The 11,667-nt window shown below is 52.6% G+C and overlaps 1 protein-coding gene across 2 annotated transcripts in view; it reads left to right on the top strand.

The window, feature by feature from the left end:
• The first annotated feature begins 321 nt into the window (after positions 1–321).
• Positions 322–11,667, top strand: part of OSBPL2 (oxysterol binding protein like 2) — a 40,628-nt gene continuing 29,282 nt past the window's right edge. For both annotated transcript variants that reach the window (XM_068565614.1, XM_068565613.1), the window contains exon 1: positions 322–400. The gene's annotated coding sequence lies outside the window, so the exon portion shown is untranslated. The remainder of the gene's footprint in view (positions 401–11,667) is intronic.

Below are 11,667 nucleotides of genomic sequence, written 5' to 3'. Positions count from 1 at the left end.
CGTTGTTTGTAAACTCAGCTCAGCCAGCCACGCCCCTTCCTCCCACCCGCCCGCCCCTTTCGGGTCAATATCTGCATATCCCCGCCTCTCCCTTCCTTGATTGGTTACCCGAGTCGTCACTCCTCCGCGTGGGCCGGACTCCCGAGGGGCGGAGGGCGGGGCCGCTCCGGCGGCGCTATTAGCATAGTCCCGCCTCCCGGCTCGGCCCTCGGGCCGGGCGCTGATTGGGCGGGCGGCGGCCGACGCGACGGCGCCGGGCGCAGCGAGTGGCGGGCGCCGGCTGTCAGTCGACTGGGCAGCCGGCCGCACTTCCGCCTTGGTGTCAGTGGGTCGCGGGCCTGCGGGGCGGGGGCGGGGCGGGCAGCGGAGCTCGGTCGGCGCTGGAGGGATCGCGGTCCAGGTGAGTGACCCGGCCGGGACCCCGACCCCGCGTCGCCCGGGAACGGCGCCCGGCATCGGGCGGGCGGGCCTGGGCTGCGGGCGGCGGGGAGGCCGGGCCGGGACGAGTGGAGCCGGAGCCCCGTGCCCCCCGCGCGCCGGCCAGGCCCCGACCCCGGCCCCGGCCCGGGCGGCCCCCCGCCGCCCGCCCGCCCGCCCGCCGGCCGCGTCCCGGCCCGGAGGAAACTTGGGAGGAAAGTTGGCGGCCGGCGGCGGGGGCGGCGGGCCTGGGTACCGGGCGGCCGCCCAGACCCCGCGTCGCCGGGCAACTGCGGCCCCGGGGCCGCACTGCCCGACACCGCACCCGGAAGTCGGCTGGAGAGCTGGCCCGGGCACCCGCCAGCCCCTCTCAGCGGCAGGGATGAGTCGGAGGGCGCGCTGGGCAGGGGCGCTGGGACCCCCGACTTTCCCTTGTGTCTAAGGTAGCCGGCGCCCGCGGTCAACCAGTCAGGAAGGGCCCAGGGTGAAGAGTCAGTGTCCCCGCTCGCGGTGCAGCCCTCCCCCCGCTCCCCTGCCCGGGCGACCACCTGTGGGTTTGTCTCGACCCTGCAAGGTGTTGTGCTCGTGTCCACCCCTTCCCCTGCTCTTCATTTTGTTTTTGTCAACCTTAGCAGACTGTACCTGCTGGGGAGAGCTCTTTACCTAACACATATGTTAGATCAGTTAGATTTGTAATCGATTTTAAAAGCTTCCTTCTGTTTCCAGTTACATTCCAGTAATCAGCAGAATAAATCTTGAGACTTTATAAGCCCAGAACAAGACTGTTGGGTAATCACCAATCAGTCTTCCCGGGTTTTTCTGGGAGAAGCAGCCAGGTGGTGTTACGATGTCCCTGGCCCTCTTGAGTGTGAGGGTCACCTCCCAGGAAGCTGTGTTCCTGTCCCTGGGGTTTTTATCCTGACGAGTCAGTCTAGGACAAGCTCTGGACCGGCAGTCAGCAGCTTTTGCACTAGTCCCTTTTCTGGGGCTGCCCGTGCACATCTGGAGACGTGGTCTCACTCAGTTCAGTTCAACAGACATTTCTGGGATGCCCGCTGCATGCCTGGCTGCAAGCTGTGGGACCTCTCCATCCACTGGAGCTGGAGAGCAGAGGTGCCGTGGGACCCCCGTCCTCGTGGCTCCTTGCCCTGGTGGCAGAGCGAAGGCCCTTCCTGACTTTGTGCGCTTGGCAGTGTTTTCCCATCTCTCCTGGCCTCAGTTCCTTCCTCTGCGACGTGTGCCGTTTACCTGGCAGGGCCGATAAGAGCAGCAGATGAAATGCTTGTCTCCGGCAGTCCCTGGCATGTGGTAGGTGCTCCAAATTGTTCGTTCCCATCCCCCTTGATGAGGACGGGAACCTTATAGGCTGCACTTCCCCCTTGTCCAGCACAGCGCCTGGCAGGGTGCTGTCATTTAGTACACGGATGGCTGAATCTCCTTAGAATTTACCTTTCCCGTTTGCCTCACCTGTCCTTCTGTTAATAACAGCTCTTATCTAAGATGACAGTAATACATGACAAGTGTTGTTCCAGGACTGCTATAAGCACATTATATTCACTTTATTCATGTGGTTTTCACAACAAACTACAAGACTTGTTCTTAGCTCCATTATCCTTTGTCTATTCATGAGGAAGCTGAGGAACAGAGAGGTTAAGTAACTTACTCTAAATCACACAGTAGTTAGTTATGGAGCAGGGATTTGAACCCAGGCAGTCTGGCTCCAGAGTCTACGCCCTTAAATACCTCCCTCTCCTGCCTTTCGAAACCAACATTTTCATTTACAAGGTCCCCTCAGCATTTTTCTGTGGAACATTTAGTTGCGCTGCATTACTGTGTGTCAGAACTTTGTTTCTTGCAGCACACATAACTGATAGATTTTCATTTTGGGTGAGCATGAATGTTTATAAAACCATTTTATTTCTTCTAAAATAAAGTAGTAATTCTCTATCTGGCTATCCAAGATTTTGCTGAAATACCCCACCTGCTGCCCCGTTCCCCGGTTAGTAGGGAAGTCGTTGATGTTCACGGTGTGAAAAGGGCGCGTTGGCGGAGGAGGGGTGATGATGGATAGACACACTGTAAAGCACGAGGTTGTGATTTTGAATTCATTTCTGAGCGAACTTAATGTGGTGAACTTAAAGCCGTAAACCATGTACTTAGGGCTTTCCTTTCTCCTCCCATGTGCATTCAGAGGGGTCAGCTCTGGTTTAACATTTTGATGAGCAGTGTTATTTCAGTGTTTGAAAAGTGCCACTTGACCTTCGTCTTAATGCCTCTTATCCGTGCCTTCCAGGAAATGCTAGCAAATGAGTCTTGGATATGTACTTAAAACTAGGTCGACTTTTAAAATCTTGTTACATTCAGCTAATTGCGAAAGTGACAATTCTTTTTTTGGTGGCGAAATTTTGGAAACATTTTATGTATTCTTATACTATCTTCAAATGATTTCCTTAGTATTCCTGTGAAAAGCCAAGGCCGTATCTTTTCCTAGGAGTTTGGCTCTGGCGGATATAAGGTGTGCAGGGCTTGCATCTTTGAGCGAAAGCTGTGATGACGGTCCTCAGGTGGCTAACGTGTTCCACTTGAGAGTTTAAGAATCTTTCCGGAGGTGGCCTGGGGCTCTCAGGTTTTGGCCCCATCTCTCTCTAACTTTGATGGGAGGAAAGTTACTTATCTGCTCTTGCCTCAAGGGTGTTGGCCTGTAAAGTGGGTTATTGCCAGGAATATATGTGAAAATGTAACCTGAGAGGCTCTGGTATTGTAATAGGTGCTGAGTAGACCTTCTGTCCCAGACCTGAGAGCACTGAAATTGACCCCACCCGACACTGACACCGACAAACAAATTCAGTGCAGAAGTGAAGCTAAGGAAATCTTTGGTAGGTAGGTTTGCAGTTCTACTGAAATGAGCTACAGTAACACTTCTAAGTTATGACTATTCAAGTGGGGTTGTCTTATAAAAAAACCCCTGGACCCGTGCAGTTCCTCTCCTGAGGACTCAGGACGGCACGCAGACAGCGGGGCGAGGTTTAATTTCTGAAACTTGGTGCGCTTTAAGGTTGAACGATAGCTTCTTGAGACTGGAAGGAAGTTAGTATTTGAACACTATTGATTATTTACAAATACTTAAATCCTAAGAATTTTTAATATTTTAGGTTCTAGTTTGGCACTTTAAATGCAGTTTCCATGTACAGTGATTAATTTGTGTCTCTGCTGCAGTCAAAGTGTTTTTGCTGATAAATCCCAGGCGTTGGCGTTGCAGCCGTATCACACTCTGGCTGGAAGCGTGTGTGGAGTATCGGCCCAGCCCTGCAGCTCCCCTTAACAAACACGTAATGAAATGGTCACTTCGACGTGTCCATGAACTTTGTGGCGCTTATTTCCTTTTCCTTCCAAATTCAGAAAAGAACTCAGGGTCATTGGGCAGAATTTCAAAGCATCACCATCTTTCAGCTGGATCTCCCGGTGGTGCAAATACTGTAATCTCTGCAATGAGCTAACCAGTGGAGGTCAGCCTTCAGAAGGGACTGTGTTTGAGAAACATGGAGGTCTGGAGACTTCTGCCTGATGTTTGTGTGTCTCTTTCTTTGCTTTTTCATTTCATCAGTGGAATTCTTGCAGGATTTCTTTTGAGACACAAACTCCCACGTCAGTGCTGGCTGGCTCGGCCCTGGCCCTGTAGCCTGGGAGCCTGGTGGGAAGGTGCACACTGTTGAGGGTTTACAGGGCCTGGCACTCTCCTGGGCACCAACCCCCCCCACCCCCACACAGCTTCCCTGTCTGTTCAGGAAGCCTCCGCAGCCCTGGGCGCCAGGGTCACATCAGCAGAGGGAATGGTCTGTGTGGCTTTGGGTTGGGCAGACCTGTCTGACCTCTGAGCTCGTACTTTTACCAGAGGGGCGGGACCACCGGCCTTAACAAGTGCCCAGGGAAGCACCTGTTCCAGGCAGGACGCGGGTTCTTGAGGGACAGCCTGGCGTGAGGAATGGTCTTGTAGGGAAGTCGTCCTGAATCCAGGTTCTAGGAAAGACGATGGTCGCCATGGGGGCAGGGGAGGCTGTGTGTTTTACTGAACAAACGAAAGGCTGATTGTGAGAAAAGATCAGCTGTGACCTGGCGCCTGTACCACCGTGCTTGGCTGGAAAGTGACTTCCGCTGTCACTTTAAACCAGGTAAGCGTGTGATTTGATGGCCAAACTGTGAAACTTTGAGGGTGAAAAGGAGCACCACGAAGAATTCTAGCGGTGACAGATGTGAACCGGGGCGCGGGGCGCCCTGTTGGACACGCGAGGGGCGAGAACCAGAGCCATCCTGCCCCGGACTTGGCACCAGTGAGGCACCAGTGCCTGTGTGCTAAAGAAACTTTAACCGTGGGGTGTGTTCTAACACACGAGGGAGAGGGTAGGGGGGTCCTGGGGCGGGGGCGGCTCCAGAGCGCTGCCCTGGGGTCTGTCTCAGAGGTAGGGCGCTGTGGGTTCAGCGCTGAGGCTTCTCACCAGAAAAACCTGCGGAACTCTGTAAAAAGTGTAGGCTCGAGGCCCAGCCCCGGATCTCCTGGATCCAGGCTTCTAGGCGGGAGGCCCAGGGCCGTGTGTGTGTGTGTGGGGGCGGGGGGGGGGGCACACTCCCATGATTCCAGTGTGGTTGGTGTGCTCGCCAGAGCTTGGGTCCCACCATGGGGTGCTAACCTGTTTTGCATCAGGGACCCCCTCCTTTGAGAACCAAATGAAGAGTCTGAGTCATGTTCCTGGGGAAAAATGAACACAAACAGAATTTTGCAATTTTTCGCTTTTTATTTCTCTTTTTTGGGGGGGGGTCGGTGGTTAGAAATTCGTGGACTTCCCTGACGTTGGTTTAAACACCCACCCCGTTAGTGCTCGGGAAGCATGGTTAGGGGTGACAGGGGCAGGCGCGACGCCGGATGATACACTTCTCAGCAGGGTGAAACCGGTCAGGGGCCGAGCAGGTCCTACTTGGGCGAGAGCCGACGGGAAGGACCTGGAACAGGAGAGGGAAGGAGGCGAAAGGGCGAGGATGTCAAACCAGACCCTGCCCTGTGATGGAGGTGGCACCTGAAGCATCCTGCCCCACTGCGTTCGCGCCCTTGGTCCTCAGCAGAGGTGGCCAAGCCGTGGGGAGGGGCACTTCAGTGGTCTGCCTTCTCCGCGGCTCTCAGCGCGCTGCCTCTGGTGTGGCTGCCGCTTTTGTGGTTTTCTGTGAACACGGCCCCAGAGGCTATGGACGGGCTCCCTGTTCAGAGCTCTCTCACCCACTCCCCGGGCTGCCTTCAAACCACTCTGCTTTACTCTGGGTTCCAGAATGATGAGATTGGTTCCGACAAACGCGTCTGCACCAAAGAACATCCATTCATCTCATGCAGTGCTTGTTTGCCGTGCCCTGTGCTGGGCTGTAAAAGCGTTTTCCTCGACGCGCGCGTGCTACGTCTTCGGTGCTCACTGCTGCATAGGAAGCAGTTGCTTTGGGGCGGGGGCGTGGCACGGGACTGGAGGGACTCTGTCGTGGGCGAGGGTGTGGGTGGGGCTCCAGGCTCCTGCCGAGTCCCAGCCGGAAGTGTGGCTCCCGTGGCCACTCCTGGGGCCGGGCTGGTTGCCCTGTGCCTGCCCTTCAAGGCCTCCCGGTTGGGGTGGAGTAGGGTAAACAGTGGGCGATGAATGCAGTTGTTTACACAGCAGGGAGGTTCCTTTACCTTCCTCAGGTCTGGAAACTTCCCGCTTCTTGCCTGAACCCCTGAGCGCGTCGGCCAGTCTGTGTGCTGACTGTAACCTGCTGGCCGGCGTGGATGAGACGGGAGGCCTTCTGGGGCCAGGCTGCCCCGGCCCCCTACGCTGGCACCCACCCTCAGGGAAGAAGCTTTAAGTTCCCTGAAGCATCAGGCAGCTGATTTTGTGATGAAGATCACGCAGCCCTGCAGAAGGCCGGTGCTGTTAAAGCTACACAGACAGAAAACACACGTTGACTGGTTTCGCCCTCAGAATGGCGCTCTGAAGGAGCCTCGTGCACACCTGGGCTGAACCGGCTTCTGCTCGAGCATCAGGAGCCGGCATCCGAAAGGCCACTCGATTCCTCCCTGTGGTCACCGAGACACGTGTGTGCGGGCGCTCTGCGGAGGATGGTCACCCTTTCAAGAGGCTTTGCTGGAATAGAGTGGGGCATTTATTTGATTCCACCCCTAAGCTTTTACAGCCACAGGATTGTGAAGGCCTGATCTTTCTGCAGCAGCTAGCAAAATGCACATTCAGTGAGTACAAGGTGAGAAAGCCAGGGTGGCTTTGGGAATAAGGATACAGGGCAGGCTTGGCCTGATGCCCTTCTCTGCGCTCCATCCGTGGCTGGCTGTGGAAGGCTGTGGAGACTGGGCCAGCCCTGCTGCCGCCGCCTGGACATGTGCACGGAGGCCAAGCACTGCCGGCTCCGCCTGCCGCCTCCTTCCCATGCTCCTCCCTCTGCCTGGTGGGGCCACTGGAGCTTCCTAGGGCCCCCGTGGTGTGCCAGCCCAGTGAGGCCCTAGAGCGCTCTGTCCAGGATGGACGCCACCTGCCAGGTGGGCCGTTGAAGTGGAAGAAATTCAGCCGGGTCGCATCACAGAGAAAGAAACGTTGGCTTCCTCTCCACGTGGTTCAAGTGCTCAAGGTCACCCGCGGCCAGTGGCCACTGCCCTGGGCAGAGCAGATCCGAGCGTTTCCAGCACGGCCACGCGGCTCTGGAATCTGTACAGGTTGAGTGTTTGTTTCCAGTAAGTTTTGTTCTTTTACAAAAGAAAGAAAGTGGGCACCGTGGCAGGGTGGGCGTGACTAGGACAGGGGTCGTTAGGCGTCCAGGGGGGCTTCCTTTGCAAAGTGGGCATCTCAAAACTGAAACACTGAAACAGTCAGTGACCGTGGAGGTGGTGTGGCCAGGCAGCACCGTCCACCCTCAGTGGCACTGCCCCGTGGAGAGGGTGAGGCCTCCTGGAGGCCCCAGGGCTGCTGGTGGCCCCGGGCCTCGAGCCTGTCTCGGGTGCGGCCGGGTTGGGAGAGCCTCCGCAGGCCGGCGCTGTCCTCAGGGTGTGTTCCCATCACCTAGCAGCCTCGGCTTCACTTTTCCCAGCTTAATTTTCCCATCCCCATCCTTCAGTTCTTAATTCCTCCTGATGATAAGTGTGTCCATTGCGTGTTAAGCTCTGTGGTTTTCACGCTCAGAAGTGACACTGGTTCCACGTTCTTGGTGGGCACCCCAGCCTGCGCGCTCTGGTAGCATTACACGTCACCATAGCATCTTTCTGGGGTCTGGCAGGCCAGCCTCAGGCGGCGTGGCCGGGTTGGTCCCTGCCCCAGGCCGCTCCCTGGGAGGAGAGGCCCGTGGGGAGGCGCCAGTGCCTTTGGTTTGTTCTGTCACTGGCCCGTGGCACAACGCTGCTGTCTGCACTGTGCACGGGCCCGTCTGCTTCTGGGACAGGTTTGTCCTTGACCTTAAGAGCTGTGGGGCAGTGAGAGCCTTACGGATGGACCGTGCTCTTGAAGGCTGCTGCTTGCTCGCTTCTGTTTCTGACTCGTTCTTGATGGAAACCCAGTTTTCTGCATCCGGTGGGTTGAGCAAGTGTCCGGTTAGTGAAGCTTGCCCCTTGGCTGAGGCCCTGGCCATGTCTCGCCTGCAGTTCTTTGGGGGCACCTGCTCTGTGACCGCCCTCTGAGTGTGACCTCTGTGGGGGAAGGGGGTGGGACCAGGCTTCGTGGGGTCTTCTCTGCGGGTCTCCTGGCCAGTTCTTCCACGCCCTGTTCCTCAGGTTCCAAACCCGCCTCCCGCCCTGAGCCACTGCCCTCATAGCTCTGCAGCTCCCTGATCTCACTCGGCCAGTTGCCTTTCCTGGTGGAAATGGGCTGCAAAGTTTATGCTGCATTACATTGAACCGTTAGAAGGAGAAACATACCCTGAGGTTCGAGTGTTGGATGGGGTTTGGGCCCTTCTTAGCGAGAGTCTGTCATTTGAGAATGTATCAAAGTTCCCAGTGGAACTTTTCCTTTCCAGAGTACTGCTGCGTAAGCTTGGCACCCAGAGCGTGGAGCTCTGTGCACAATTGTTCATTTCTTGTTTGTCCTACTTGCTAATGTATTTTTTTCCAATTTGAAAAATTGGAGACTTCCCTGGTGGCGCAGTGGTTAAGAATCCTCCTGCCAATGCAGGGGACACGGGTTTGAGCCCTGGTCTGGGAAGATCCCACATGCCGCAGGGCAACTAAGCCCGTGCGCCACAACTACTGAGCCTGCGCTCTAGAGCCCGCGAGCCACAACTCCTGAAGCCCATGTGTCTAGAGCCCGTGCTCCACAACAAGAGAAGCCACTGCAAGGAGAAGCCTGCGCACTGCAACGAAGAGTAGCCCCCGCTCGCCTCAACTAGAGAAAGCCCGCGCGCAGCAATGAAGACCCAACATAGCCAAAAATAAATAAATAAATAAAAATAAAGTGAGAAAACGTATTTTTTAAAAAATTGTGGTAAAATACACATAGCATAAAAATTACCATCTTGACCATGTTTAAGTGTGCAGTTCAGTGGTTGTATATACAGCCATCACCACCGTCCATCCCCCTCGCTCTTTTCATCTTGTAAAAGGGAAACCCTTTACCCATTAAACACCAAGTCCCCACCCCCTCCCCCAGCCCCTGACAACCACCTTCTACCTTCTGCCTCTATGAATTTGACTCCTCCAGGGACCTCAGATAAGTGGAATCACACAATATTTGTCTTTCTGTGTCTGGCTTATCTCACTGGTCAAAATGCCCTCAAGGTTCGTCTATGCTGTAGCATAGTACAGGATTTCCTTCCTTTTTAAGGCTGAATAATATTCTACTGTATGTCTAGACCACATTCTGCTTCTCCTTTTGTTTGTGGATGGACACTTGTGTTGCTTCCATGTTTTAGCTATTGCGAATAATGCTGCTGTGAACTTTGGTGTGCAAATATCCCTTCGAGACCTTGCTTTCAATTCTTTTGGGTATATACCCAGAAGTGGAATTGCTGGATCACATGGTAGTTCTGTTTTTAATTTTTTGAGGAACTACCGTTTCCCACAGCAGCTGTACCATTTTACATTCTTACCAGCAGTGCACAAGGGTTCCTGTTTCTACATATCCTCACCAAGACTTGTTATTTTCTGTGGTTTTTTTTTTTTTGATAGTAGCCATCCTAATGGGTGTGAGATTGTATCTCATTATAGCTTTGATTTGCATTTCCATGATGTTTAATGAGTTGAGCATCTTTTCATGTGCTTATTGGCCATTTGTATATATGTTCTTTGGTGGAATGTCTATTCAAGTCTTTTGCCCATTTTTGAATCAGCTTGTTTGTTTTTTGTTATTGAGTGTTAGGAGTTCTCTATATATTCAGGATACTAATCTGTTGTCAGATGTATGATTTGCGAATATTTTCTCCCATTCTGGGGTTGCCTCTGTACTCTGTTGATAGTGTCTGACGCACAGATTTTTAAATTTTTCATAAAGTCCAGTTTGTCTAATTTTTCTTTAATTGCCTCTGCCTTTGGTGTCTTATCCAAGAAATCATTGCCAAATCCAAAGTTGTAAAGGTTTTGCCATATGTTTTCCTCTAAGAGTTTTTTAGTTTTAGATCTTACATTTAGGTCCTTGATCCATTTAGAGTTAATTTTTGTATATGGTGTAAGATAGGGTCCCACTTCATTCTTTTGCATGTGGATATCCAGATTCCCAGCACCATTTGTTGAAGACACAGCCCTTTCCTTCTTGAATGGTCTTGGCACACCTGTCACAAATCACTTGATGGTATATGTGAGGGTTTATTTCTGGGCTCCCTCTTCTTTTCCATTGGTCTTTGTGCCAGTACCACATTGTTTTGATTACTGTAGTTTTGCAGTAAGTTTTGAAATCAGGAAGTGTGAGTCTTCTGGCTTTGTTCTCCTTTCTTCAAGATTGTTTTGGCTATTCAGGGTCGAGATTCCATATGAATTTTAGAATGGATTTTTCTGTCTCTGCAAAAAACATCATTGGGGTTTGATAGGGGTTGTATTGAATCTGTAGATTGCTTTTTGTAGTACTGACATCTTTTTTTCCTTTTTTTTTTAATTGGAGTACAGTTGCTTTACAATGCTGTGTTAGTTTCTGCTGTGCAACGAAGTGAATGAATCAGCTATATGTATACATATATCCCCTCCCTCTTGGGCCTCCCTCCCACCCCCCATCCCACCCATCTAGGTTGTCACAGAGCACCGAGCTGAGTTCCCTGTGCTATACAGCAGGTTCCCACTAGCTATCCGTTTTACACAGGGTAGTGTGTGTATGTCAATCCTAATCTCCCAGTTAGTCCCACCCCCGCTCCCATGTCCACACGTCCTTTTTCTGCGTCTGTGTCTCTATTCCTGCCCTGCAAATAGGTTCATCTGTACCGCTTTTCTAGATTCCACGTGTATGCGTTAATATCCGATATTTGTTTTGTTCTTTCTGACTTACTTCACTCTGTATGACAGACTCTGGGTCCATCCATATCTCTACAAATGACCCAGTTTTGTTCCTTTTTTATGGCTGAGTAAGTGTTGACATCTTAATATTCAGTCTTCCAGGCCACATGGGATGTGTTGCCATTTGCTTATGTCTTTAATTTCTTTTGGTAATGTTTTCTAGCTTTCATTGTACAGTCTTTAACCTCCTTGGTTAATTCCTAAGTACTTTATTGTTTTAGATGGTATTGTAAACGGAATTGTTTTTGTTTTTATTTTTTAGAAAATGAGGTATTTTTTAAAAATTAATTAATTTATTTGACTGTGTTGGGTCTTCACTGCTGTGCGCGCACTTTCTCTCGTTGTGGCGAGCGGGGGCCACTCTTCGTTGTGGTGTGCAGGCTTCTCATCGTGGTGGCTTCTCTTGTTGCGGAGCATGGGCTCTAGGCACGCAGGCTTCAGTAGTTGTGGCGCACGGGCTTAGTTGTTCCGCAGCATGTAGGATCTTCCCGGACCAGGGCTCAAACCCATGTCCCCTGCATTGGCAGGCGGATTCTTAACCATTGTGCCACCAGGAAAGTCCTTATTTATTTTTTTTTTTGTAATTTTATTTATTTATTTATTTATTTATTTATTTATTTATTTTTGGCTGTGTTGGGTCTTCGTTTCTGTGCGAGGGCTTTCTCCAGTTGCGGCGAGCGGGGGCCACTCTTCATCGCGGTGCGCGGGCCTCTCACTGTCGCGGCCTCTCTTGTTGCGGAGCACAGGCTCCAGATGCGCAGGCTCAGTAG

The sequence above is a fragment of the Eschrichtius robustus genome, chromosome 16 (assembly GCF_028021215.1).
Source record: "Eschrichtius robustus isolate mEscRob2 chromosome 16, mEscRob2.pri, whole genome shotgun sequence".
In the NCBI taxonomy this organism is placed as follows: Eukaryota; Metazoa; Chordata; class Mammalia; order Artiodactyla; family Eschrichtiidae; genus Eschrichtius; species Eschrichtius robustus.
Note: the sequence above shows the minus strand (reverse complement) of the source record. Positions and strands in the feature narration are given on the sequence as shown.